The following is a 23,491-nucleotide window of genomic DNA, read 5'->3' on the forward strand; positions in this document are numbered from 1 at the left end:
TTCATATGGTGTGCCCAGCAACTAGGAGGAGTTAAGCATGGTTTATAATCGGGTGTTACTTCAGCATCTGCAGAGAGAGTTCTCTCTCCAAGCTCCAGCGTGTGCTTGTATTAGTTTATAATAAAATGTTCATTGTAAGAAGACAGTTGACTCTTAGATGTATTACAACTTCTCAAGACCAGAGTATTTTCCACCACAAGACGTCTCCGTCCTACGTTCGTCCCCCGCTGGGCGGAGGAAGACGTCTCCGTCCTACGTTCGTCCCCCGCTGGGAGGAGGAAGACGTCTCCGTCCTACGTTCGTCCCCCGCTGGGCGGAGGAAGACGTCTCCGTCCTACGTTCGTCCCCCGCTGGGAGGAGGAAGACGTCTCCGTCCTACGTTCGTCCCCCGCTGGGCGGAGGAAGACGTCTCCGTCCTACGTTCGTCCCCTGCTGGGCGGAGGAAGACGTCTCCGTCCTACGTTCGTCCCCCGCTGGGAGGAGGAAGACGTCTCCGTCCTACGTTCGTCCCCTGCTGGGAGGAGGAAGACGTCTCCGTCCTACGTTCGTCCCCCGCTGGGAGGAGGAAGACGTCTCCGTCCTACGTTCGTCCCCCGCTGGGAGGAGGAAGACGTCTCCGTCCTACGTTCGTCCCCCGCTGGGCGGAGGAAGACGTCTCCGTCCTACGTTCGTCCCCCGCTGGGCGGAGGAAGACGTCTCCGTCCTACGTTCGTCCCCTGCTGGGACTTCTCTAAAGTCTCTAAGACTTCAGAGAAGGAGGTTTATCTTCAGTTGCAGGAACAGCTTGACCTGCACGGCCTTCAGGAGAAGTTTCCGTCTTGTTTTAAGTCATGTCTCCGCACTGAGACGGCTCTTTTCTCGGGGTCTGCAATGATTTGCTTTTACCAGCTGTTTCTGGAGCTTCTGCTGTGTTTCCTGATCTTCCTGCTGCTTTCCACACAGTAGATCATGATTTTCTGTTGTCACGCCTGCAGCAGTCTGCAGGTCTAAATGGTTCAAGTCTTATTTAAGTAACAGGAGTTTACATCTGGGGCAGTCCTCTTCTACAGAAGTAACACTTAAACATGGAGTACCTCAAGGCTCCATCCTAGGTCCCATCCTGTTTTCTCGATATTTACTTCCTCTGGGGTCCATCTTTATAAAATATAATGTGTGTGGTTCTCCTGCAAGCTCTGCTTTTGGCCTTCCAATTTTGTGTCGGGTATCATAGATGGGCTACCAATCTCTTAACGGTTGTACGTCCGCGTTTAACAGACGCAGAGAACGGCAACTACATCTATGGAGATAATTATTCTGTATAATTATTGTTATTATACTGGTAGCCATTGTTAGCTACAACATGTATCTCAGCTTAGCATGTGCTGTACATATTTAGATGACATACTTACTAAGCAAACAAGTGACAATTATGTCCGTTTTCAGATGATATTAGGACGGATCGGAATGAGGAGGTCTCCAGCCGTCTGGGCACATCCACGGTCAGCATACTGGTGGGACTCCACTGTTACAAATTATACCGGGAAGCAGTTTATGCAAAACTTCCATGTATCAAGGGAATCTTTCCAGTACATCTGCAATCAAACCAAAGGCAGCCTTTTGAAAGAGGACACCAATTATCGTCTGAGCATCCCTGCCCAAAAACATGTTGCAATTGCCATCTGGAAGCTTGCCGCCGGTGGTGAATACAGGACAATAAGCCATCTTTTTGGAGTCTGTCTGAGCACTGTGTATAACTGTGTTCAGGATTTTTGTGACGCTGTTATTAAAGTGCTCCTTTCGTTGCACAAAATCACTCCGGACGCCTTAAAATTAATGCAGATGGCCACATTTTTTAATAACCGCTGGAGGGCCGTGCAGTGTGTTGGTGCAATAGATGGGAGTCATATCCCAATTATTGCACCAGAGAACTATCCCAGGGACTACTACAACCGGCAATCAGTTGTTCTGCAAGCAGTGGTGGATGGGAAAGGACTTTTTTGGGATGTGTGTGTGGGTTTTCCAGGCAGTGTGCATGATGCCAGAGTCCTGCATTAGTCTGCTTTATGGGAAATTCTCAGCGATGGCGAGTTCATGGAGTCAAACAAGATCTCAATATCTGGTTGTGAAATAGGACATTACCTCATTGGTGATCCTGCTTACCCAATGCAGAAGTGGCTGATGAAACCCTTCTCAGACGCTGGAAGACTTAGTTGTGAGGAACTAACCTACAACCACCGGTTGAGCCATGCACGGTCAGTTGTTGAAATGGCTTTTGGTCGGTTGAAAGGGCGATGGAGGTCGCTTCTAAAAAGAAATAACTGTAAACTGGAGCTGTGCAAGAAGATGGTGCTGACCTGCTGTGTACTTCACAATATTTGTGAGGAGCACAATGACTACTTTGAGCCAGTCCAAGACATCCAAAATCACAACCAGCCGCCTGTTCCAACAATACTGGACGTCAGTGCTGAAGGGTCTGACATAAGGTCAGCTTTAATGGAGTATTTCAGCAGTGAAGAACAATAACTGTTGAGCATGTCCATATATTGGTCACACACGGTTGCATGCTGCAAAACTAACTCAATTGATCAATAAAAATGAACCTGAACTGTTCAACATGGCTTTTGTTTTCTAATGAGTATCCAGAACACATTAGACCTCACATTTGATCAGATTATCTCACACCTTCACATTTGTGAGCTAAAAACAAAATACATTCACTCTGAGCTTGACTTGATTATTTCTTACTTGCTCTTACGTTATCTGTTGGACTTTAATAGTTTAAGAATTGTTTAAGGGTACAAGCTCCTGCACGTCTCATAACTACTAAATACGGAGAAAAAAAAAAACAGTAATAGCAAGAAAACCACAAAATTAATATACAGAAAAGGTTCTCCAAGAATTTGTCATCTTCTGCACCTGCCTGTTAATGAGCCATTGGTTTGGGTCAGGTGTGTTGTACCTGGAAAACAATCAAACCTGGAGGACGGTAGCCCTTCCGGAGTTGGTGACCCCTGCGCTACGACTTTGAGTTGTTTTAAGTCTCTTTTAAAAACTCATCTTTTTAAATTGGCTTTTAACTCCGGAGAGCAGGACTACTGGGCCCCCCTTCTTTTCTTTTTGCCATATACTGTCTATTTAACTGACTTTATTCAAGTGTTTAATGTTGATTTATTTTAACATGTACAGCACTTTGGATACCTTGTGGTTAATGGAGGTGCTCTACAAATGAAGTTTTGATTGATTGATTGATTCAATCAATCAATTTTTATTTATAAAGCGCTTTACAACAACCTTAGTTGACCAAAGTGCTGAAAAGATAAAAACAAGTAAAAATATAAAAGCAGTTCATTTGCATGTAAAAATCTCAACAGCCAAAGGCTGATCTAAACAGATGAGTCTTTAGCCTTAAACAGAGGCAGGTCCATGATGGAGCGGAACTCCAGAGGCAGAGAGTTCCAGAGTTTGGGTCCCTTGAATGATTGATTGATACCCGGTGGTTGGTCCCCTGCTGGGCGGAGGAAGACGTCTCCGTCCTACCCGGTGGTTGGTCCCCTGCTGGGCGGAGGAAGACGTCTCCGTCCTACCCGGTGGTTGGTCCCCTGCTGGGCGGAGGAAGACGTCTCCGTCCTACCCGGTGGTTGGTCCCCTGCTGGGCGGAGGAAGACGTCTCCGTCCTACCCGGTGGTTGGTCCCCTGCTGGGCGGAGGAGGACGTCTCCGTCCTACCCGGTGGTTGGTCCCCTGCTGGGCGGAGGAAGACGTCTCCGTCCTACCCGGTGGTTGGTCCCCTGCTGGGCGGAGGAAGACGTCTCCGTCCTACCCGGTGGTTGGTCCCCTGCTGGGCGGAGGAAGACGTCTCCGTCCTACCCGGTGGTTGGTCCCCTGCTGGGCGGAGGAAGACGTCTCCGTCCTACCCGGTGGTTGGTCCCCTGCTGGGCGGAGGAAGACGTCTCCGTCCTACCCGGTGGTTGGTCCCCTGCTGGGCGGAGGAGGACGTCTCCGTCCTACCCGGTGGTTGGTCCCCTGCTGGGCGGAGGAGGACGTCTCCGTCCTACCCGGTGGTTGGTCCCCTGCTGGGCGGAGGAGGACGTCTCCGTCCTACCCGGTGGTTGGTCCCCTGCTGGGCGGAGGAGGACGTCTCCGTCCTACCCGGTGGTTGGTCCCCTGCTGGGCGGAGGAAGACGTCTCCGTCGTACCCGGTGGTTGGTCCCCTGCTGGGCGGAGGAAGACGTCTCCGCCCTACCCGGTGGTTGGTCCCCTGCTGGGCGGAGGAAGACGTCTCCGTCCTACCCGGTGGTTGGTCCCCTGCTGGGCGGAGGAAGACGTCTCCGTCCTACCCGGTGGTTGGTCCCCTGCTGGGCGGAGGAGGACGTCTCCGTCCTACCCGGTGGTTGGTCCCCTGCTGGGCGGAGGAGGACGTCTCCGTCCTACCCGGTGGTTGGTCCCCTGCTGGGCGGAGGAGGACGTCTCCGTCCTACCCGGTGGTTGGTCCCCTGCTGGGCGGAGGAAGACGTCTCCGTCCTACCCGGTGGTTGGTCCCCTGCTGGGCGGAGGAAGACGTCTCCGTCCTACCCGGTGGTTGGTCCCCTGCTGGGCGGAGGAAGACGTCTCCGTCCTACCCGGTGGTTGGTCCCCTGCTGGGCGGAGGAAGACGTCTCCGTCCTACCCGGTGGTTGGTCCCCTGCTGGGCGGAGGAAGACGTCTCCGTCCTACCCGGTGGTTGGTCCCCTGCTGGGCGGAGGAAGACGTCTCCGTCCTACCCCGTGGTTGGTCCCCTGCTGGGCGGAGGAAGACGTCTCCGTCCTACCCGGTGGTTGGTCCCCTGCTGGGCGGAGGAAGACGTCTCCGTCCTACCCGGTGGTTGGTCCCCTGCTGGGCGGAGGAAGACGTCTCCGTCCTACCCGGTGGTTGGTCCCCTGCTGGGCGGAGGAAGACGTCTCCGTCCTACCCCGTGGTTGGTCCCCTGCTGGGCGGAGGAAGACGTCTCCGTCCTACCCCGTGGTTGGTCCCCTGCTGGGCTTGTCAGACGGATCTTCTGCCGGGGACCGGGACATTTCAATGCGTTCTGAGCTCTGCTTATTTTTATTTATTTTGAAGAAAATAGTTTCACTGTTAACGCAAGTTTTTTTTTCGTCTTCAGGTAATTTAATTTTCCTGCAACGGGCCTATCAAAGCTTAGAAATGAGGTTTTGTTATTATTCCAGGTTGGTGACCTGAACAGGTGTCTTATACCCCACCCACATGACCATGAGCGAAATTAGAAGCTTATAAACAAGGGGAGGGGGGTCCTTACAGTTGTTTACCTGGTCCAGACTTCAGAAGCACCGTCCGCTTCTCTGGACTCTGATTGGTCAGATGAAACGGAGCACGGAGCAGAAGTATGGGCACCCTGCTTATCTTTCTTCAGCCCCTGCAATTAAAGGTCCAGTCTGCAGAATCGCTGCCATCTAGTGGTGGAAATGAGCCTACAGGCAAATGGACTACAGGTAACTGCAATACAGGTAGGGCTGCTCAATTATGACCAAAATTCTGATCAAGATTATTTTGTCTGAAATTGAGATCTCGATTATTTAACACAATTATCCAGTATTTATAAACAACGCTGCGCGTCGTGGTGTTCTAGACTCCGTGTCGTACATTATAACCGTCTAATGGACGGTTCTGAGTTGTTTAATCTGCTTTTACTGCTTATATAGGAACTATTTTACGTTGGCCTGGATGTACGTTTTATGCCAAACAACCGCTGTCAGGCTGCAGCACGTTTCTCTCGTCCACCTGTTAAAAGACGGCTGATCTGAACCAGCTGGTTAACGCGTTGCTATGGTAACGCCCCGTAACGGAGGGACATTACAGTGTTTAACTGGCCGAACTATGTATAGGAAAATAATGCAGCCAGTTGTCACTGACAATGGTATAAACTATGTTTAGGTGAACTTCCACAACCTACTGCAGTTATTCTACATGGACCTGCAGCCGGAGCCGACTGAGACTGGCCGCCTGGGAGTGCTTTAGGACGGGAGAGGCTCCCGCTGCTCCTTCCTTACAGTAACTGCAGAACAATATGTGCCTTCAAGTCAGTCGCCAAAACACCAGAAAAGTCTCTAATAACTCCAGTAAAAGCTGCTAGATTTGTCTCTTTTAACAAAAAAAGTCTCCAGATTTAGCGAGAAAGTCTCCAAGTTGGCAACAGTGTCTGAATGAAAGCAAAGCGGCTGTGGGAGGAGTTTACAGCACAGCGCTGCAACGCCAGAGACGCTCGATTAGCAGCTGAAGACAGCAGGAGAGGAAACTGCAGAGAGAAAAATAATCACACACTTTTATCATCGTTGGTTCAAAATCCGATTAATCGCCCAACTCTACCCCCAGGTAACTGGCCTACAGTACAGTAATTCTCGTTGGATCTGAAAAACTCAGAGCTAAATTTTCCGGTTTTGTAATGAACCTGGATGGCATAACTTTAGCTTCCAGTGCTACAGTGAGAAACCTTGGAGTAATATTTGACCCTGACCTGTCCTTTGGCCCACATATTAAGCAGGTTACTAAAACAGCCTTCTTTCATTTACGTAATATAGCCAAAATTAGGGACATTCTGTCTCAGAGTGATGCAGAAAAACTGGTTCATACTTTTGTTACTTCGAGACTAGATTACTGTAACTCTCTATTACTGGGCTGTCCTAAATATGCCCTGAAAAGCCTTCAGCTGATCCAGAATTCTGCAGCCAGAGTCCTGACCAGAACCAGCATGAGAGATCATATTTCTCCAGTTTTAGCCTCTCTTCATTGGCTGCCTGTTGAATCTAGAATATAATTTAAAATCCTTCTCCTTACATATAAAGCCCTCCACAACCAGGCACCACTATATATCAAAGACCTCATAGTTCCTTATATACCAAGCAGAGTACTTCGTTCGCAGACTGCAGGCTTACTTGTGGTTCCTAGAGTCTCAAAGAGCCGAGCAGGAGGCAGAGCCTTTGGTTATCAGGCCCCTCTCTTATGGAATAAGCTCCCAGTTAGTGTTAGGGAAGCAGACACCCTCCCCACCTTTAAGACTAGGCTGAAGACTTATCTTTTTGATAAGTCCTATAGCTAGGGATGGTTAGCATCCCTTAGTTATGCTGCTATAGGTTTAGACTGCTGAGGGACATTTCCTGATACACTGAGCTTCTTTCTCTTTATCTCTCTCTTTTACCCCCCCCCCCCCCCCCCCCCCCCCCCATAACAGTGTTGCATCATTAACATGTATGTCTCCTGTCTCAGCAGGTCTCCCTGGCCGGGAGTAGCAGTTCCTGTTGTCTGTTGTCTTTCTGTCCTCTTCCCCCCACACAGCAGAGGCAGATGGCTGCCTGTCCTGAGCCGGGTTCTGCCGGAGGTTTCCTTCCTGTTAAAAGGGAGTTTTTTCCTTCCCACTGTCGCCAGTGTGCTTGCTCAGGATGGGAGATTGAGTTGGACCTCCAACAGGTAACTAGCCTAAAGGTAACTTGCCTACAGGAAACTGGCAGACATGTAATTGGCCTACAGGTATCTAGCCTACAGGTAACTGCCTACAGGTAACTAGACTACAGGAAACTGGCCTACAGGAAACTGGCCTACAGGAAACTGGCGTACAGATAACTAGCCTACAGGTAACTGGTCTACAGGTAGCGGCCTACAGGTAACTGGCCTACAGGAAACTGGACTACAGGTAACTAGCCTACAGGAAACTGGACTACAGGTAACTAGCCTACAGATAACTAACCTACAGGAAACTGGCCTACAGATAACTAGCCTAAAGGTAACTAGCCTACAGGAAACTGGACTACAGGTAACTGGCCTACAGGTAACTGGACTACAGGTAACTGGCCTACAGGTAACTAACTTACAGGAAACTGGCCTACAGGTAACTAACCTACAGGAAACTGGCCTACAGGTAACTAGCCTACAGATTACTGCCTACAGGGAACTAGTCTACAGGTAATTGCCTGCAGGTAACTCGCCTACAGGTAACTGCCTACTGGTAACTAGCCTACAGGAAACTGGTCTACAGGTAACTGGCCTACAGGTAACTAGTCTACAGGAAACTGGTCTACAGGAAACTGGCCTACAGGTAACTAGCCTACAGATTACTGCCTACAGGGAACTAGTCTACAGGTAATTGCCTGCAGGTAACTCGCCTACAGGTAACTGCCTACAGGTAACTAGCCTACAGGAAACTGGTCTACAGGTAACTGGCCTACAGGTAACTAGTCTACAGGTAACTGCCTACAGGTAACTAGCCTACAGGTAACTAACCTGCAGGTAATGGCCTACAGGTAACTGGCCTACAGGTAACAAGCCTACAGGAAACTGGTCTACAGGTAACTGGCCTACAGGTAACTAGTCTACAGGTAACTGGCCTACAGGAAACTGGCCTACAGGTAACTAGCCTACAGATAACTGCCTACAGGTAACTAGTATACAGGTAACTGCCTGCAGGTAACTCGCCTACAGGTAACTGCCTACAGGTAACTAGTCTACAGGTAACTGCCTACAGGTAACTAGCCTACAGGTAACTAACCTACAGGTAACTAGTCTACAGGTAACTGCCTACAGGTAACTAGCCTACAGGTAACTAACCTGCAGGTAATGGCCTACAGGTAACTGGCCTACAGGTAACTGGCCTACAGGTAACTAGCCAACAGGTAACTAGTCTACAGGAAACTGGCCTACAGGTAACTGGCCTACAGGTAACTAGCCTACAGGTAACTAGCCTGCAGGTACTGGCCTACAGGTAACATGCCTGCAGGTAACTATCCTACAGGTAACTAGCCTGCAGGTACTGGCCTACAGGTATCTAGCCTACAGGTAACGGCCTGCAGGAAACTGGCCTACGGGTAACTAGCCTGCAGGTAACTAGCCTACAGGTAACTGGTCTACAGGTAGCGGCCTACAGGTAACTGGCCTACAGGGAACTGCCGACAGGTAACTAGCCAACAGGTAACTAGTCTACAGGAAACTGGCCTACAGGTAACTTGCCTACAGGTAACTAGCCTTCAGGTAACTAGCCTGCAGGTACTGGCCTACAGGTAACTAGCCTACAGGTAACTAGCCTGCAGGTATTTGCCTACAGGTAACTAGCCTACAGGTAACTAGCCTACAGGTAACTAGCCTGCAGGTACTGGCCTACAGGTAACTTGCCTACAGGTAACTAGCCTACAGGTAACTAGCCTGCAGGTAACGGCCTGCAGGAAACTGGCCTACAGGTAACTAGCCTACAGGTAACTAGCCTACAGGTAACTAGCCTGCAGGTAACGGCCTGCAGGAAACTGGCCTACAGGTAACTAGCCTACAGGTAACTAGCCTACAGGTAACTAGCCTGCAGGTACTGGCCTACAGGTATCTAGCCTGCAGGTAACTAGCCTACAGGTAACGGCCTGCAGGAAACTGGCCTACAGGTAACTGCCTACAGGTAACTAGCCTGCAGGTAACTAGCCTGCAGGTACTGGCCTACAGGTATCTAGCCGACAGGTAACTGCCTACAGGTAACTAGCCTACGGGTAACTAGCCTGCAGGTAACTAGCCTACAGGTAACTGGTCTACAGGTAGCGGCCTACAGGTAACTGGCCTACAGGGAACTGCCGACAGGTAACTAGCCAACAGGTAACTAGTCTACAGGAAACTGGCCTACAGGTAACTGCCTACAGGTAACTAGCCTACAGGTAACTAGCCTTCAGGTAACTAGCCTGCAGGTACTGGCCTACAGGTAACTAGCCTACAGGTAACTAGCCTGCAGGTACTTGCCTACAGGTAACTAGCCTACAGGTAACTAGCCTACAGGTAACTAGCCTACAGGTACTGGCCTACAGGTAACTTGCCTACAGGTAACTAGCCTACAGGTAACTAGCCTGCAGGTAACGGCCTGCAGGAAACTGGCCTACAGGTAACTAGCCTACAGGTAACTAGCCTACAGGTAACTAGCCTGCAGGTAACGGCCTGCAGGAAACTGGCCTACAGGTAACTAGCCTACAGGTAACTAGCCTACAGGTAACTAGCCTGCAGGTACTGGCCTACAGGTATCTAGCCTGCAGGTAACTAGCCTACAGGTAACGGCCTGCAGGAAACTGGCCTACAGGTAACTGCCTACAGGTAACTAGCCTACAGGTAACTAGCCTGCAGGTACTGGCCTACAGGTATCTAGCCTACAGGTAACGGCCTGCAGGAAACTGGCCTACAGGTAACTGCCTACAGGTAACTAGCCTACAGGTAACTAGCCTGCAGGTACTGGCCTACAGGTATCTAGCCTACAGGTAACGGCCTGCAGGAAACTGGCCTACAGGTAACTGCCTACAGGTAACTAGCCTACAGGTAACTAGCCTGCAGGTACTGGCCTACAGGTATCTAGCCTACAGGTAACGGCCTGCAGGAAACTGGCCTACAGGTAACTGCCTACAGGTAACTAGCCTACAGGTAACTAGCCTACGGGTAACTGCTGATGTCCTACATGGAGATTTTAAGGTCTTGCTGATCCCGCTCTTTATGCGTTTCGCACACCTTGAACCTGCAGGTAGAACGCTGGAGGGCGGATCACTTGGAGAAACAATCACGGTTCTTCGGAGACCTTGCAGAGTTCCTGTGGAACGAATGCTGCCTTGTTCTCTGCTGCACTCAGACGTTCTGACCAATCACAGCTCAGCATTTCCTACCAGACTCCATCAGGCCATAATGCTGCTGACCATCAGCATGGATCATGTGACACATTATGTTTCCTAATGGACCAGACAGACCAGGCCTGAACACACACACACACACACACACATATGCGGCGGCTGGGTCGACTCCTGCCAAAGGAGACGTTTCCAATGGCTGTTGTTATGGAATGATCACGGCAAGTACATACGTGCCGCATCATGATTCTGATGGTATCAATCTGATATCATCCGATACCAGGGCTGATACTGAAAATTAAACTGATACTTTTCTTTTAAATCATTTCTTTTTCTTGAATTATTCATCACAAAGCTTTTGTCACAAGTTTTCATTAAAAATAAACTTTAACCAGGGGGGGTCTGTGTTAAATCCCTCAACCCCTCTTCCTCCCCGCCCCCCACCACACACAGGCAGGGTATTGGGAGGTGTGCACGTGGCGCTGGGTGGTGAGAAAGGCCATCAAGGTGGTCTTGATCGCTGCACCCAGCCTCGGCCCACCTCCCAGTTTTAATTACACTTAGACATCAAAACACCAAAACACTGACAACTCACATGATTAGGGGGGGGGGCATGCGGTGTATGGTGGGCGGGGCTGCTTAGGTGGTCCCTCTCCCAACACCGCGTGGCACTTCCCTCAATTTTAATTGCAACTAATACATACTTCACAATCAGTCATAAGCGGGGGGGGGGGGGGGGGGGGGGGGGGGGGGGGGGGTGGTAAAGTAAAGCCCCTATTCTCGGGGCTTTACTGGGGGGGGGGGGGTACGGGTGGGGAAAGAGTGCCGTCCATTAGACCTAAGTCTGGGCTGGCCTGGCTGTAGGAGGGTTGTCGCCGGCCCTGGGGGGGTGCTGGGTCAGCTGCATCTGTGGGGTGGTGGGGGGGACGCTGGGAGTGGTGGGCGGTAATTATGGGGGCCCTGATCGGGGCCATCCTGTCCTCTGCCCCCTCTGAGGTATCTCACATGGGACATGATGGAGGGGTGAGGTGAGGATGTGTGGGAGTGGGTGTATGGGGTTACAGATGGATGGTTGGGGGGGGGGGGGGGGGATTAGGGTTGGGGATATAGGTGGGTAGGGGGGTGAGGGGATAGGGACGTGTGCGGATGAGTAGGTGTGTGTGTGTGTGTGTGGAGGGGTATGTTGGTGGGTGGGTTGTATGTAATGGGGTGTGCCTGTGTTGGAGGGGTGAGGGTGTCTGTGGGGGGGCTGTGGGTGGTGGAGGGGTGTTTGGTGGGGCATGTGTGGTTGGGTAGAAGTAGAGGGATGGGGTGGCGGGGGGTGAGCGTGTGTGGGGGGGTGTGAGCGTGTGTGGGGGTGGGGAGGGGGGGAGGGGTGGGTTGGGGTTTGTGTGACTTGGTATGGGTGAGTGAGTAGAGGTGGGGTGGGGGTGTGTATGTGATGGGAGATGTGTGTGGATTGCGGAGGGGTGTGTGGATGGGGGCTGAGAGGGGAGTGCGTGTTGGGGGAGGGAGGGTATGCATGTATATGTGTGAGGGGAGGTATGCATGTTTATGTGTGTGTGGGGTTTGGTGGTGGGGGGGGGGGGGTGTCCTGTACCCGGGGGCGCAGCTGGTGCTCTGGGGATCCTGGTCCTCCGTCGGTGTGGGCAGTACCCTCTGCCTGCGGGGGTGGGGGGCTGCTCTCAGGCTCTTGGGGCCCTGGGGCCCTGGGGCCCGGTGCCCGGTGGGATCGGCCCTTGCCGGCCTGGGCCTGCTGGGGCCTGTTCCCCCTGACTGCGGGGGACTCTGGTTGGGGACCTCCTTCGCCACCTCCTGGGCAGATGCATGGCTGGCTCCGGAGTGGGGGGGTTGGGGTCTGTGCCTGGGGGTGACTGTCGGTTACCCGGGTCTCTGTATGTATGTATATGTCTGTATGTATGTGTGTATATATATGTATGTATGTATGTATGTATATCTATCTATATATATGTATGTATGTATGTATGTATATCTATCTATATATATTTATGTATGTATGTATGTATATCTATCTATATATATATATGTATGTATGTATGTATGTATATCTATCTATATATATATATGTATGTATGTATGTATATCTATCTATATATATATATGTATGTATGTATGTATGTATATCTATCTATATATATATATGTATGTATGTATGTATATCTATCTATATATATATATGTATGTATGTATGTATATCTATCTATATATATATATGTATGTATGTATATACTGTATGTGCGAGTGTATATACATATATATGTAGGTGGGTATGATCTCTTTTTGTTTTTTATGTTCTCTTTTCTGTTCTCTTTTTGCCCCTTTCCTGTCCTTTCCGGTCGGGTCCAGCAGCATAAACTCTGTAACTAACTATTAACTATTTAATAGTTAGTTAATAATAATAGTTAATAATAGTTAACTATTATCCAAAGCAAATAGAAAAATAAAATAAGAATCAAGAAATACAAGGGGATCATTACATCTATAAAAGTTCCCCTTGGCAAAATAAATTTGCTCAGCAGAACATCCAGAACATCAGTCTGCTGCTTAAATGCTGGACAAGACAAAAAAACAAACAAAAAACAAACAAAAAAAAACCCCCCAAAAAAACCCCAAAACAAACTTTAACTGCTCCTCTTTAATTAGTCCTCTTTAACTAGTCCTACATAAGGGGTTCTCTTTAACTAGTCTGGTATCTAGCCCCCAGCCCGCTATCTGATGGTATCCGCCCCCCAGCCTGGTATCTGGCCCCCCCAGCCTGGTATCTGGGCCCCCAGCCTGGTATCTGACCCCCAGCCTGGTATCCCGCCCCCAGCCTGGAATCTGGGCCCCCAGCCTGGTATCTGACCCCCAGCCTGGTATCTGGCCCCCCCAGCCTGGTATCTGGGCCCCCAGCCTGGTATCTGGCCCCCCAGCCTGGTATCTGACCCCCAGCCTGGTATCCCGCCCCCAGCCTGGAATCTGGGCCCCCAGCCTGGTATCTGACCCCCAGCCTGGTATCTGGCCCCCCCAGCCTGGTATCTGGGCCCCCAGCCTGGTATCTGACCCACAGCCTGGTATCTGGCCCCCAGCCTGGTATCTGGCCCCCAGCCCGGTATCTGACCCCCAGCCTGGTATCTGACCCCCCAGCCTGGTATCTGGCCCCCAGCCTGGTATCTGGCCCCCAGCGTGGTATCTGGCCCCCAGCGTGGTATCTGGCCCCCAGCGTGGTATCTGGGCCCCCAGCCTGGTATCTGGCCCCCAGCGTGGTATCTGGGCCCCCAGCCTGGTATCTGGTCCCCAGCCTGGTATCTGGGCCCCCAGCCTGGTATCTGACCCCCAGCCCGGTATCTGGCCCCCCAGCGTGGTATCTGGTCCCCAGCCTGGTATCTGGGCCCCCAGCGTGGTATCTGGGCCCCCAGCCTGGTATCTGACCCCCAGCCTGGTATCTGGCCCCCAGCCCGGTATCTGGCCCCCAGCGTGGTATCCGGCCCCCCATCCTGGTATCTGATGGTATCTGGCCCCCAGCCCGGTATCTGATGGTATCCGGCCCCCAGCCTGGTATCTGGCCCCCCAGCATGGTATCCGGCCCCCCAGCCTGGTATCTGACCCCCAGCCTGGTATCTGGCCCCCCAGCCTGGTATCTGGCCCCCAGCCTGGTATCTGACCCCCAGCCTGGTATCTGGCCCCCAGCCTGGTATCTGACCCACAGCCTGGTATCTGACCCCCAGCCTGGTATCTGACCCCCCCAGCCTGGTATCTGACCCCCAGCCTGGTATCTGACCCACAGCCTGGTATCTGGGCCCCCAGCCTGGTATCCGGCCCCCCAGCCTGGTATCTGACCCCCAGCCTGGTATCTGACCCACAGCCTGGTATCTGGGCCCCCAGCCTGGTATCCGGCCCCCCAGCCTGGTATCTGGCCCCCAGCCTGGTATCTGGCCCCCAGCGTGGTATCTGGCCCCCAGCCTGGTATCTGGCCCCCAGCCCGGTATCTGGCCCCCAGCCTGTTATCTGGCCCCCAGCCTGGTATCTGACCCCCAGCCTGGTATCTGGCCCCCAGCCCGGTATCTGGGCCCCCAGCCCGGTATCTGGTCCCCAGCCTGGTATCTGGGCCCCCAGCCTGGTATCTGGGCCCCCAGCGTGGTATCTGGCCCCCAGCGTGGTATCTGGCCCCCAGCGTGGTATCTGGGCCCCCAGCCTGGTATCTGGTCCCCAGCCTGGTATCTGGGCCCCCAGCCTGGTATCTGACCCCCAGCCCGGTATCTGGCCCCCCAGCGTGGTATCTGGTCCCCAGCCTGGTATCTGGGCCCCCAGCGTGGTATCTGGGCCCCCAGCCTGGTATCTGACCCCCAGCCTGGTATCTGGCCCCCAGCCCGGTATCTGGCCCCCAGCGTGGTATCCGGCCCACCATCCTGGTATCTGATGGTATCTGGCCCCCAGCCCGGTATCTGATGGTATCCGGCCCCCAGCCTGGTATCTGGCCCCCCAGCATGGTATCCGGCCCCCCAGCCTGGTATCTGACCCCCAGCCTGGTATCTGGCCCCCCAGCGTGGTATCTGGCCCCCAGCCTGGTATCTGACCCCCAGCCTGGTATCTGACCCCCAGCCTGGTATCTGACCCACAGCCTGGTATCTGGGCCCCCAGCCTGGTATCTGACCCACAGCCTGGTATCTGACCCACAGCCTGGTATCTGACCCCCCCAGCCTGGTATCTGACCCCCAGCCTGGTATCTGACCCACAGCCTGGTATCTGGGCCCCCAGCCTGGTATCTGGGCCCCCAGCCTGGTATCTGGCCCCCAGCCCGGTATCTGGCCCCCAGCCTGTTATCTGGCCCCCAGCCTGGTATCTGACCCCCAGCCTGGTATCTGGCCCCCAGCCCGGTATCTGACCCCCAGCCTGGTATCTGGCCCCCCCAGCCTGGTATCTGGCCCCCAGCCTGGTATCTGGCCCCCAGCGTGGTATCCGGCCCCCCAGCCTGGTATCTGGCCCCCAGCGTGGTATCTGGCCCCCAGCCTGGTATCTGGCCCCCAGCCTGTTATCTGGCCCCCAGCCTGTTATCTGGCCCCCAGCCCGGTATCTGGCCCCCAGCGTGGTATCCGGCCCCCCAGCCTGGTATCTGGCCCCCAGCCTGGTATCTGGCCCCCAGCGTGGTATCCGGCCCCCCAGCCTGGTATCTGGCCCCCAGCCTGGTATCTGGCCCCCAGCCTGTTATCTGGCCCCCAGCCTGGTATCTGGCCCCCAGCGTGGTATCTGGCCCCCAGCCTGGTATCTGGCCCCCAGCCCGGTATCTGGCCCCCAGCCTGTTATCTGGCCCCCAGCCCGGTATCTGGCCCCCAGCCCGGTATCTGGCCCCCAGCCCGCTATCTGAAGGTATCCGGCCCCCAGCATGGTATCCGGCCCCCCAGCCTGGTATCTGGCCCCCAGCCCGGTATCTGGCCCCCAGCCCGCTATCTGAAGGTATCCGGCCCCCAGCGTGGTATCCGGCCCCCAGCCTGGTATCTGGCCCCCAGCCCGCTTTCTGATGGTATCTGGCCCCCCAGCGTGGTATCTGGTCCCCAGCCTGGTATCTGACCCCCCAGCCTGGTATCTGACCCCCAGCCTGGTATCTGACCCCCCCAGCCTGGTATCTGGGCCCCCAGCCTGGTATCTGGCCCCCAGCCTGGTATCTGACCCACAGCCTGGTATCTGGCCCCCCAGCGTGGTATCTGACCCCCAGCCTGGTATCTGGCCCCCAGCCTGGTATCTGACCCCCCCAGCGTGGTATCTGGTCCCCAGCCTGGTATCTGACCCACAGCCTGGTATCTGACCCACAGCCTGGTATCTGGCCCCCAGCCTGGTATCTGACCCCCAGCCTGGTATCTGACCCACAGCCTGGTATCTGGCCCCCCAGCGTGGTATCTGGCCCCCAGCCTGCTATCTGAAGGTATCCGGCCCCCAGCATGGTATCTGACCCCCAGCCTGGTATCTGGGCCCCCAGCCTGGTATCTGGCCCCCAGCCTGGTATCTGACCCCCAGCGCCTGGTATCTGGGCCCCCAGCCTGGTATCTGGCCCCCCAGCCTGGTATCTGGGCCCCCAGCCTGGTATCTGGGCCCCCAGGCTGGTATCTGACCCCCAGCGCCTGGTATCTGGGCCCCCAGCCTGGTATCTGGCCCCCCAGCGTGGTATCTGACCCCCAGCCTGGTATCTGACCCCCAGCCTGGTATCTGACCCCCAGCCTGGTATCTGGCCCCCCCAGCCTGGTATCTGGGCCCCCAGCCTGGTATCTGGCCCCCAGCCTGGTATCTGATGGTATCTGGCCCCCAGCCCGCTTTCTGATGGTATCTGGCCCCCCAGCGTGGTATCTGGTCCCCAGCCTGGTATCTGGGCCCCCAGCCTGGTATCTGGGCCCCCAGCCTGGTATCTGGCCCCCAGCCCGCTATCTGATGGTATCTGGCCCCCAGCCCGCTTTCTGATGGTATCTGGCCCCCCAGCGTGGTATCTGGTCCCCAGCCTGGTATCTGACCCCCCAGCCTGGTATCTGACCCCCAGCCTGGTATCTGACCCCCCCAGCCTGGTATCTGGGCCCCCAGCCTGGTATCTGGCCCCCAGCCTGGTATCTGACCCACAGCCTGGTATCTGGCCCCCCAGCGTGGTATCTGGCCCCCAGCCTGGTATCTGACCCCCCCAGCGTGGTATCTGACCCCCAGCCTGGTATCTGACCCCCAGCCTGGTATCTGGCCCCCCAGCCTGGTATCTGACCCCCAGCCTGGTATCTGACCCACAGCCTGGTATCTGGCCCCCCAGCCTGGTATCTGACCCCCAGCCTGGTATCTGACCCACAGCCTGGTATCTGGCCCCCCAGCATGGTATCTGACCCCCAGCCTGGTATCTGACCCCCAGCGCCTGGTATCTGGGCCCCCAGCCTGGTATCTGGCCCCCCAGCGTGGTATCTGACCCCCAGCCTGGTATCTGACCCCCAGCCTGGTATCTGACCCCCCCAGCATGGTATCTGGGCCCCCAGCCTGGTATCTGACCCCCAGCCTGGTATCTGACCCCCAGCCTGGTATCTGACCCCCCCAGCATGGTATCTGGGCCCCCAGCCTGGTATCTGACCCCCAGCCTGGTATCTGACCCCCCCAGCCTGGTATCTGGGCCCCCAGCCTGGTATCTGGCCCCCAGCACGCTATCTGATGGTATCCGGCCCCCAGCCTGGTATCTGGCCCCCAGCCTGGTATCTGACCCCCAGCCTGGTATCTGATGGTATCTGGCCCCCAACCTGGTATCTGGCCCCCCAGCCTGGTATCTGACCCCCCCAGCCTGGTATCTGGGCCCCCAGCCCGCTATCTGATGGTATCTGGCCCCCAGCCCGCTTTCTGATGGTATCTGGCCCCCAACCTGGTATCTGGCCCCCCAGCCTGGTATCTGACCCCCCCAGCCTGGTATCTGGGCCCCCAGCGTGGTATCTGGTCCCCAGCCTGGTATCTGACCCCCCAGCCTGGTATCTGGCCCCCAGCCTGGTATCTGGCCCCCAGCCCGCTATCTGATGGTATCTGGCCCCCAGCCCGCTTTCTGATGGTATCTGGCCCCCAGCCTGGTATCTGGCCCCCCAGCGTGGTATCTGGTCCCCAGCCTGGTATCTGACCCCCCAGCCTGGTATCTGACCCCCAGCCTGGTATCTGACCCCCCCAGCCTGGTATCTGGGCCCCCAGCCTGGTATCTGGCCCCCAGCCCGCTATCTGATGGTATCTGGCCCCCAGCCTGGTATCTGGCCCCCCAGCGTGGTATCCGGCCCCCCAGCCTGGTATCTGACCCCCAGCCTGGAATCTGGCCCCCCAGCCTGGTATCTGGCCCCCAGCCCGGTATCTGATGGTATCCGGCCCCCAGCCTGGTATCTGGCCCCCAGCCTGGTATCTGGCCCCCAGCATGGTATCCGGCCCCCCAGCCTGGTATCTGGCCCCCATTCTGGTATCTGGCCCCCCAGCCTGGTATCTGGCCCCCCAGCATGGTATCCGGCCCCCCAGCCTGGTATCTGACCCCCAGCCTGGTATCTGGCCCCCATTCTGGTATCTGGCCCCCCAGCCTGGTATCTGGCCCCCAGCGTGGTATCCGGCCCCCCAGCCTGGTATCTGACCCCCAGCCTGGTATCTGACCCCCAGCCTGGTATCTGGCCCCCAGCCTGGTATCTGACCCCCCCAGCCTGGTATCTGACCCCCAGCCTGGTATCTGACCCCCCCAGCCTGGTATCTGACCCCCAGCCTGGTATCTGGCCCCCAGCCTGGTATCTGACCCCCCCAGCCTGGTATCTGGGCCCCCAGCCTGGTATCTGACCCCCAGCCTGGTATCTGACCCCCCCAGCCTGGTATCTGGGCCCCCAGCCTGGTATCTGATGGTATCTTACCCCCAGCCTGGTATCTGACCTCCAGCCTGGTATCTGATGGTATCTGGCCCCCCAGTGTGGTATCCGGCCCCCCAGCCTGGTATCTGGCCCCCAGCGTGGTATCCGGCCCCCCAGCCTGGGATCTGACCCCCAGCCTGGTATCTGGCCCCCCAGCCTGGTATCTGGCCCCCAGCCTGGTATCTGACCCCCCTGCCTGGTATCTGGCCCCCAGCCTGGTATCTGACCCCCCTGCCTGGTATCTGATGGTATCTGGCCCCCAGCCTGTTATCTGGCCCCCAGCCCGCTATCTGATGGTATCTGGCCCCCAGCCCGGTATCTGAAGGTATCTGGCCCCCAGCCCGGTATCTGAAGGTATCCGGCCCCCAGCATGGTATCTGGCCCCCAGCCTGTTATCTGGCCCCCAGCCCGCTATCTGATGGTATCTGGCCCCCAGCCCGGTATCTGAAGGTATTTGGCCCCCAGCCCGCTATCTGAAGATATCCGGCCCCCAGCCTGGTATCTGGCCCCCAGCCCGCTATCTGATGGTATCTGGCCCCCAGCCCGGTATCTGGCCCCCAGCCCGCTTTCTGATGGTATCTGGTCCACAGCCTGGTATCTGACCCCCCAGCCTGGTATCTGGCCCCCAGCCTGGTATCTGATGGTATCTGGCCCCCAGCCCGCTTTCTGGTGGTATCTGGCCCCCAGCCTGGTATCTGGCCCCCAGCCCGCTATCTGATGGTATCTGGCCCCCAGCCCGCTTTCTGGTGGTATCTGGCCCCCAGCCTGGTATCTGACCCCCCAGCCTGGTATCTGACCCCCAGCCTGGTATCTGACCCCCCCAGCCTGGTATCTGGGCCCCCAGCCTGGTATCTGGCCCCCAGCCCGCTATCTGATGGTATCTGGCCCCCAGCCTGGTATCTGGCCCCCCAGCGTGGTATCCGGCCCCCCAGCCTGGTATCTGACCCCCAGCCTGGTATCTGACCCCCCCAGCATGGTATCTGGGCCCCCAGCCTGGTATCTGACCCCCAGCCTGGTATCTGACCCCCCCAGCCTGGTATCTGGGCCCCCAGCCTGGTATCTGGCCCCCAGCACGCTATCTGATGGTATCCGGCCCCCAGCCTGGTATCCGGCCCCCAGCCTGGTATCTGGCCCCCAGCCTGGTATCTGACCCCCCCAGCCTGGTATCTGGGCCCCCAGCGTGGTATCTGGTCCCCAGCCTGGTATCTGACCCCCCAGCCTGGTATCTGGCCCCCCAGCGTGGTATCTGGCCCCCAGCCTGGTATCTGGCCCCCCAGCGTGGTATCTGGCCCCCAGCCTGGTATCTGGCCCCCCAGCGTGGTATCTGGCCCCCAGCCTGGTATCTGGCCCCCCAGCGTGGTATCCGGCCCCCCAGCCTGGTATCTGACCCCCAGCCTGGTATCTGACCCCCAGCCTGGTATCTGGCCCCCAGCCCGCTTTCTGATGGTATCTGGGCCCCCAGCCTGGTATCTGGCCCCCCAGCGTGGTATCTGGTCCCCAGCCTGGTATCTGACCCCCCAGCCTGGTATCTGACCCCCAGCCTGGTATCTGACCCCCCCAGCCTGGTATCTGGGCCCCAAAGCCTGGTATCTGGCCCCCAGCCCGCTATCTGATGGTATCTGGCCCCCAGCCTGGTATCTGGCCCCCCATCCTGGTATCCGGCCCCCCAGCCTGGTATCTGACCCCCAGCCTGGAATCTGGCCCCCCAGCCTGGTATCTGGCCCCCAGCCCGCTATCTGATGGTATCCGGCCCCCAGCCTGGTATCTGGCCCCCAGCCTGGTATCTGGCCCCCCAGCCTGGTATCTGGCCCCCAGCCCGCTATCTGATGGTATCCGGCCCCCAGCCTGGTATCTGGCCCCCAGCCTGGTATCCGGCCCCCCAGCCTGGTATCTGACCCCCAGCCTGGTATCTGGCCCCCATTCTGGTATCTGGCCCCCTGCCTGGTATCTGGCCCCCAGCCTGGTATCTGACCCCCAGCCTGGTATCTGACCCCCAGCCTGGTATCTGGCCCCCAGCCTGGTATCTGACCCCCCCAGCCTGGTATCTGGCCCCCCAGCCTGGTATCTGACCCCCAGCCTGGTATCTGACCCCCCCAGCCTGGTATCTGGGCCCCCAGCCTGGTATCTGACCCCCAGCCTGGTATCTGGCCCCCAGCCTGGTATCTGACCCCCCCCAGCCTGGTATCTGACCCCCAGCCTGGTATCTGACCCCCCCAGCGTGGTATCTGGTCCCCAGCCTGGTATCTGACCTCCAGCCTGGTATCTGATGGTATCTGGCCCCCAGCCCGGTATCTGGCCCCCCAGTGTGGTATCCGGCCCCCCAGCCTGGTATCTGGCCCCCAGCGTGGTATCCGGCCCCCCAGCCTGGTATCTGGCCCCCCAGCCTGGTATCTGGCCCCCAGCCTGGTATCTGACCCCCCTGCCTGGTATCTGGCCCCCAGCCTGGTATCTGACCCCCCTGCCTGGTATCTGGCCCCCAGCCTGGTATCTGACCCCCCAGCCTGGTATCTGGCCCCCAGCCTGTTATCTGGCCCCCAGCCCGCTATCTGAAGGTATCTGGCCCCCAGCCCGGTATCTTAAGGTATCCGGCCCCCAGCATGGTATCTGGCCCCCAGCCTGGTATCTGACCCCCCTGCCTGGTATCTGGCCCCCAGCCTGTTATCTGGCCCCCAGCCCGCTATCTGATGGTATCTGGCCCCCAGCCCGGTATCTGAAGGTATTTGGCCCCCAGCCCGCTATCTGATGGTATCTGGCCCCCAGCCCGCTATCTGATGGTATCTGGCCCCCAGCCCGCTATCTGAAGATATCCGGCCCCCCAGCCTGGTATCTGGCCCCCAGCCCGCTATCTGATGGTATCTGGCCCCCAGCCCGGTATCTGGCCCCCAGCCCGCTTTCTGATGGTATCTGGTCCCCAGCCTGGTATCTGACCCCCCAGCCTGGTATCTGGCCCCCAGCCTGGTATCTGGCCCCCAGCCTGGTATCTGATGGTATCTGGCCCCCTGCCTGGTATCTGGCCCCCAGCCCGGTATCTGGCCCCCCAGCCTGGTATCTGGCCCCCAGCCCGGTATCTGGCCCCCCAGCCTGGTATCTGGCCCCCAGCCTGGTATCTGATGGTATCTGGCCCCCAGCCTGGTATCTGGCCCCCAGCCTGGTATCTGATGGTATCTGACCCCCAGCCTGGTATCTGGCCCCCCAGCCTGGTATCCGGCCCCCCAGCCTGGTACCTGGCCCCCAGCCCGGTATCCGGCCCCCCAGCCTGGTATCTGACCCCCAGCCCGGTATCTGGCCCCCCAGCCTGGTATCTGGCCCCCAGCCCGGTATCTGGCCCCCCAGCCTGGTATCTGGCCCCCCAGCCTGGTATCTGATGGTATCTGGCCCCCAGCCTGGTATCTGGCCCCCAGCCTGGTATCTGATGGTATCTGACCCCCAGCCTGGTATCTGGCCCCCAGCCTGGTATCTGATGGTATCTGACCCCCAGCCTGGTATCTGGCCCCCCAGCCTGGTATCCGGCCCCCCAGCCTGGTATCTGGCCCCCAGCCCGGTATCCGGCCCCCCAGCCTGGTATCTGACCCCCAGCCTGGTATCTGGCCCCCAGCCTGGTATCTGGCCCCCAGCGTGGTATCCGGCCCCCCAGCCTGGTAGCTGGCCCCCAGCCTGGTATCTGGCCCCCAGCGTGGTATCCGGCCCCCCATCCTGGTATCTGGCCCCCAGCGTGGTATCTGGCCCCCAGCCCGGTATCTGGCCCCCAGCCTGTTATCTGGCCCCCAGCCCGCTTTCTGATGGTATCTGGCCCCCAGCCTGGTATCTGACCCCCAGCCTTGTATCTGGCCCCCAGCCTGGTATCTGGCCCCCAGCCCTCTATATGATGGTATCTGCCCCCAGCCTGGTATCTGGCCCCCAGCCTGGTATCTGGCCCCCAGCCCGCTATCTGATGGTATCTGGCCCCCAGCCTGGTATCTGGCCCCCAGCGTGGTATCTGACCCCCCAGCCTGGTATCTGACCCCCAGCCTGGTATCTGACCCCCCAGCCTGGTATCTGACCCCCAGCCTGGTATCTGGCCCCCAGCCTGGTATCTGGCCCCCGGCCTGGTATCTGACCCCCAGCCTGGTATCTGGCCCCCTAGCCTGGTATCTGGCCCCCAGCGTGGTATCTGACCCCCCAGCACGGTATCTGGCCCCCAGCCTGGTATCTGACCCCCAGCCTGGTATCTGGCCCCCTAGCCTGGTATCTGGCCCCCAGCCCGCAATCTGATGGTATCTTGCCCCCAGCCTGGTATCTGGCCCCCTAGCCTGGTTTCTGGCCCCCAGCGTGGTATCTGGGCCCCCAGCCTGGTATCTGGCCCCCCAGCCTTGTATCTGGCCCCCAGCGTGGTATCTGGGCCCACCAGCCTGGTATCTGGCCCCCAGCCTGGTATCTAGCCCCCAGCCTGGTATCTGGCCCCCAGCGTGGTATCCAGCCCCCCAGCCTGGTATCTGGCCCCCAGCCTGGTATCCGGCCCCCCAGCCTGGTATCTGGCCCCCAG

The 23,491-nt window shown here is 57.1% G+C and overlaps 1 protein-coding gene across 2 annotated transcripts in view; it reads left to right on the forward strand.

Moving 5' to 3' along the window:
* polr3f (polymerase (RNA) III (DNA directed) polypeptide F) overlaps positions 1 to 2,553 on the forward strand; it is a 29,738-nt gene extending 27,185 nt beyond the window's left edge. For both annotated transcript variants that reach the window (XM_079264676.1, XM_079264677.1), the window contains exon 10: positions 1,423 to 2,553. The gene's annotated coding sequence lies outside the window, so the exon portion shown is untranslated. The remainder of the gene's footprint in view (positions 1 to 1,422) is intronic.
* Positions 2,554 to 23,491: the final 20,938 nt, after the last annotated feature.

This window comes from Telmatherina bonti (genome assembly GCF_933228915.1).
Source record: "Telmatherina bonti genome assembly, chromosome: 3".
NCBI lineage: Eukaryota > Metazoa > Chordata > Actinopteri > Atheriniformes > Telmatherinidae > Telmatherina > Telmatherina bonti.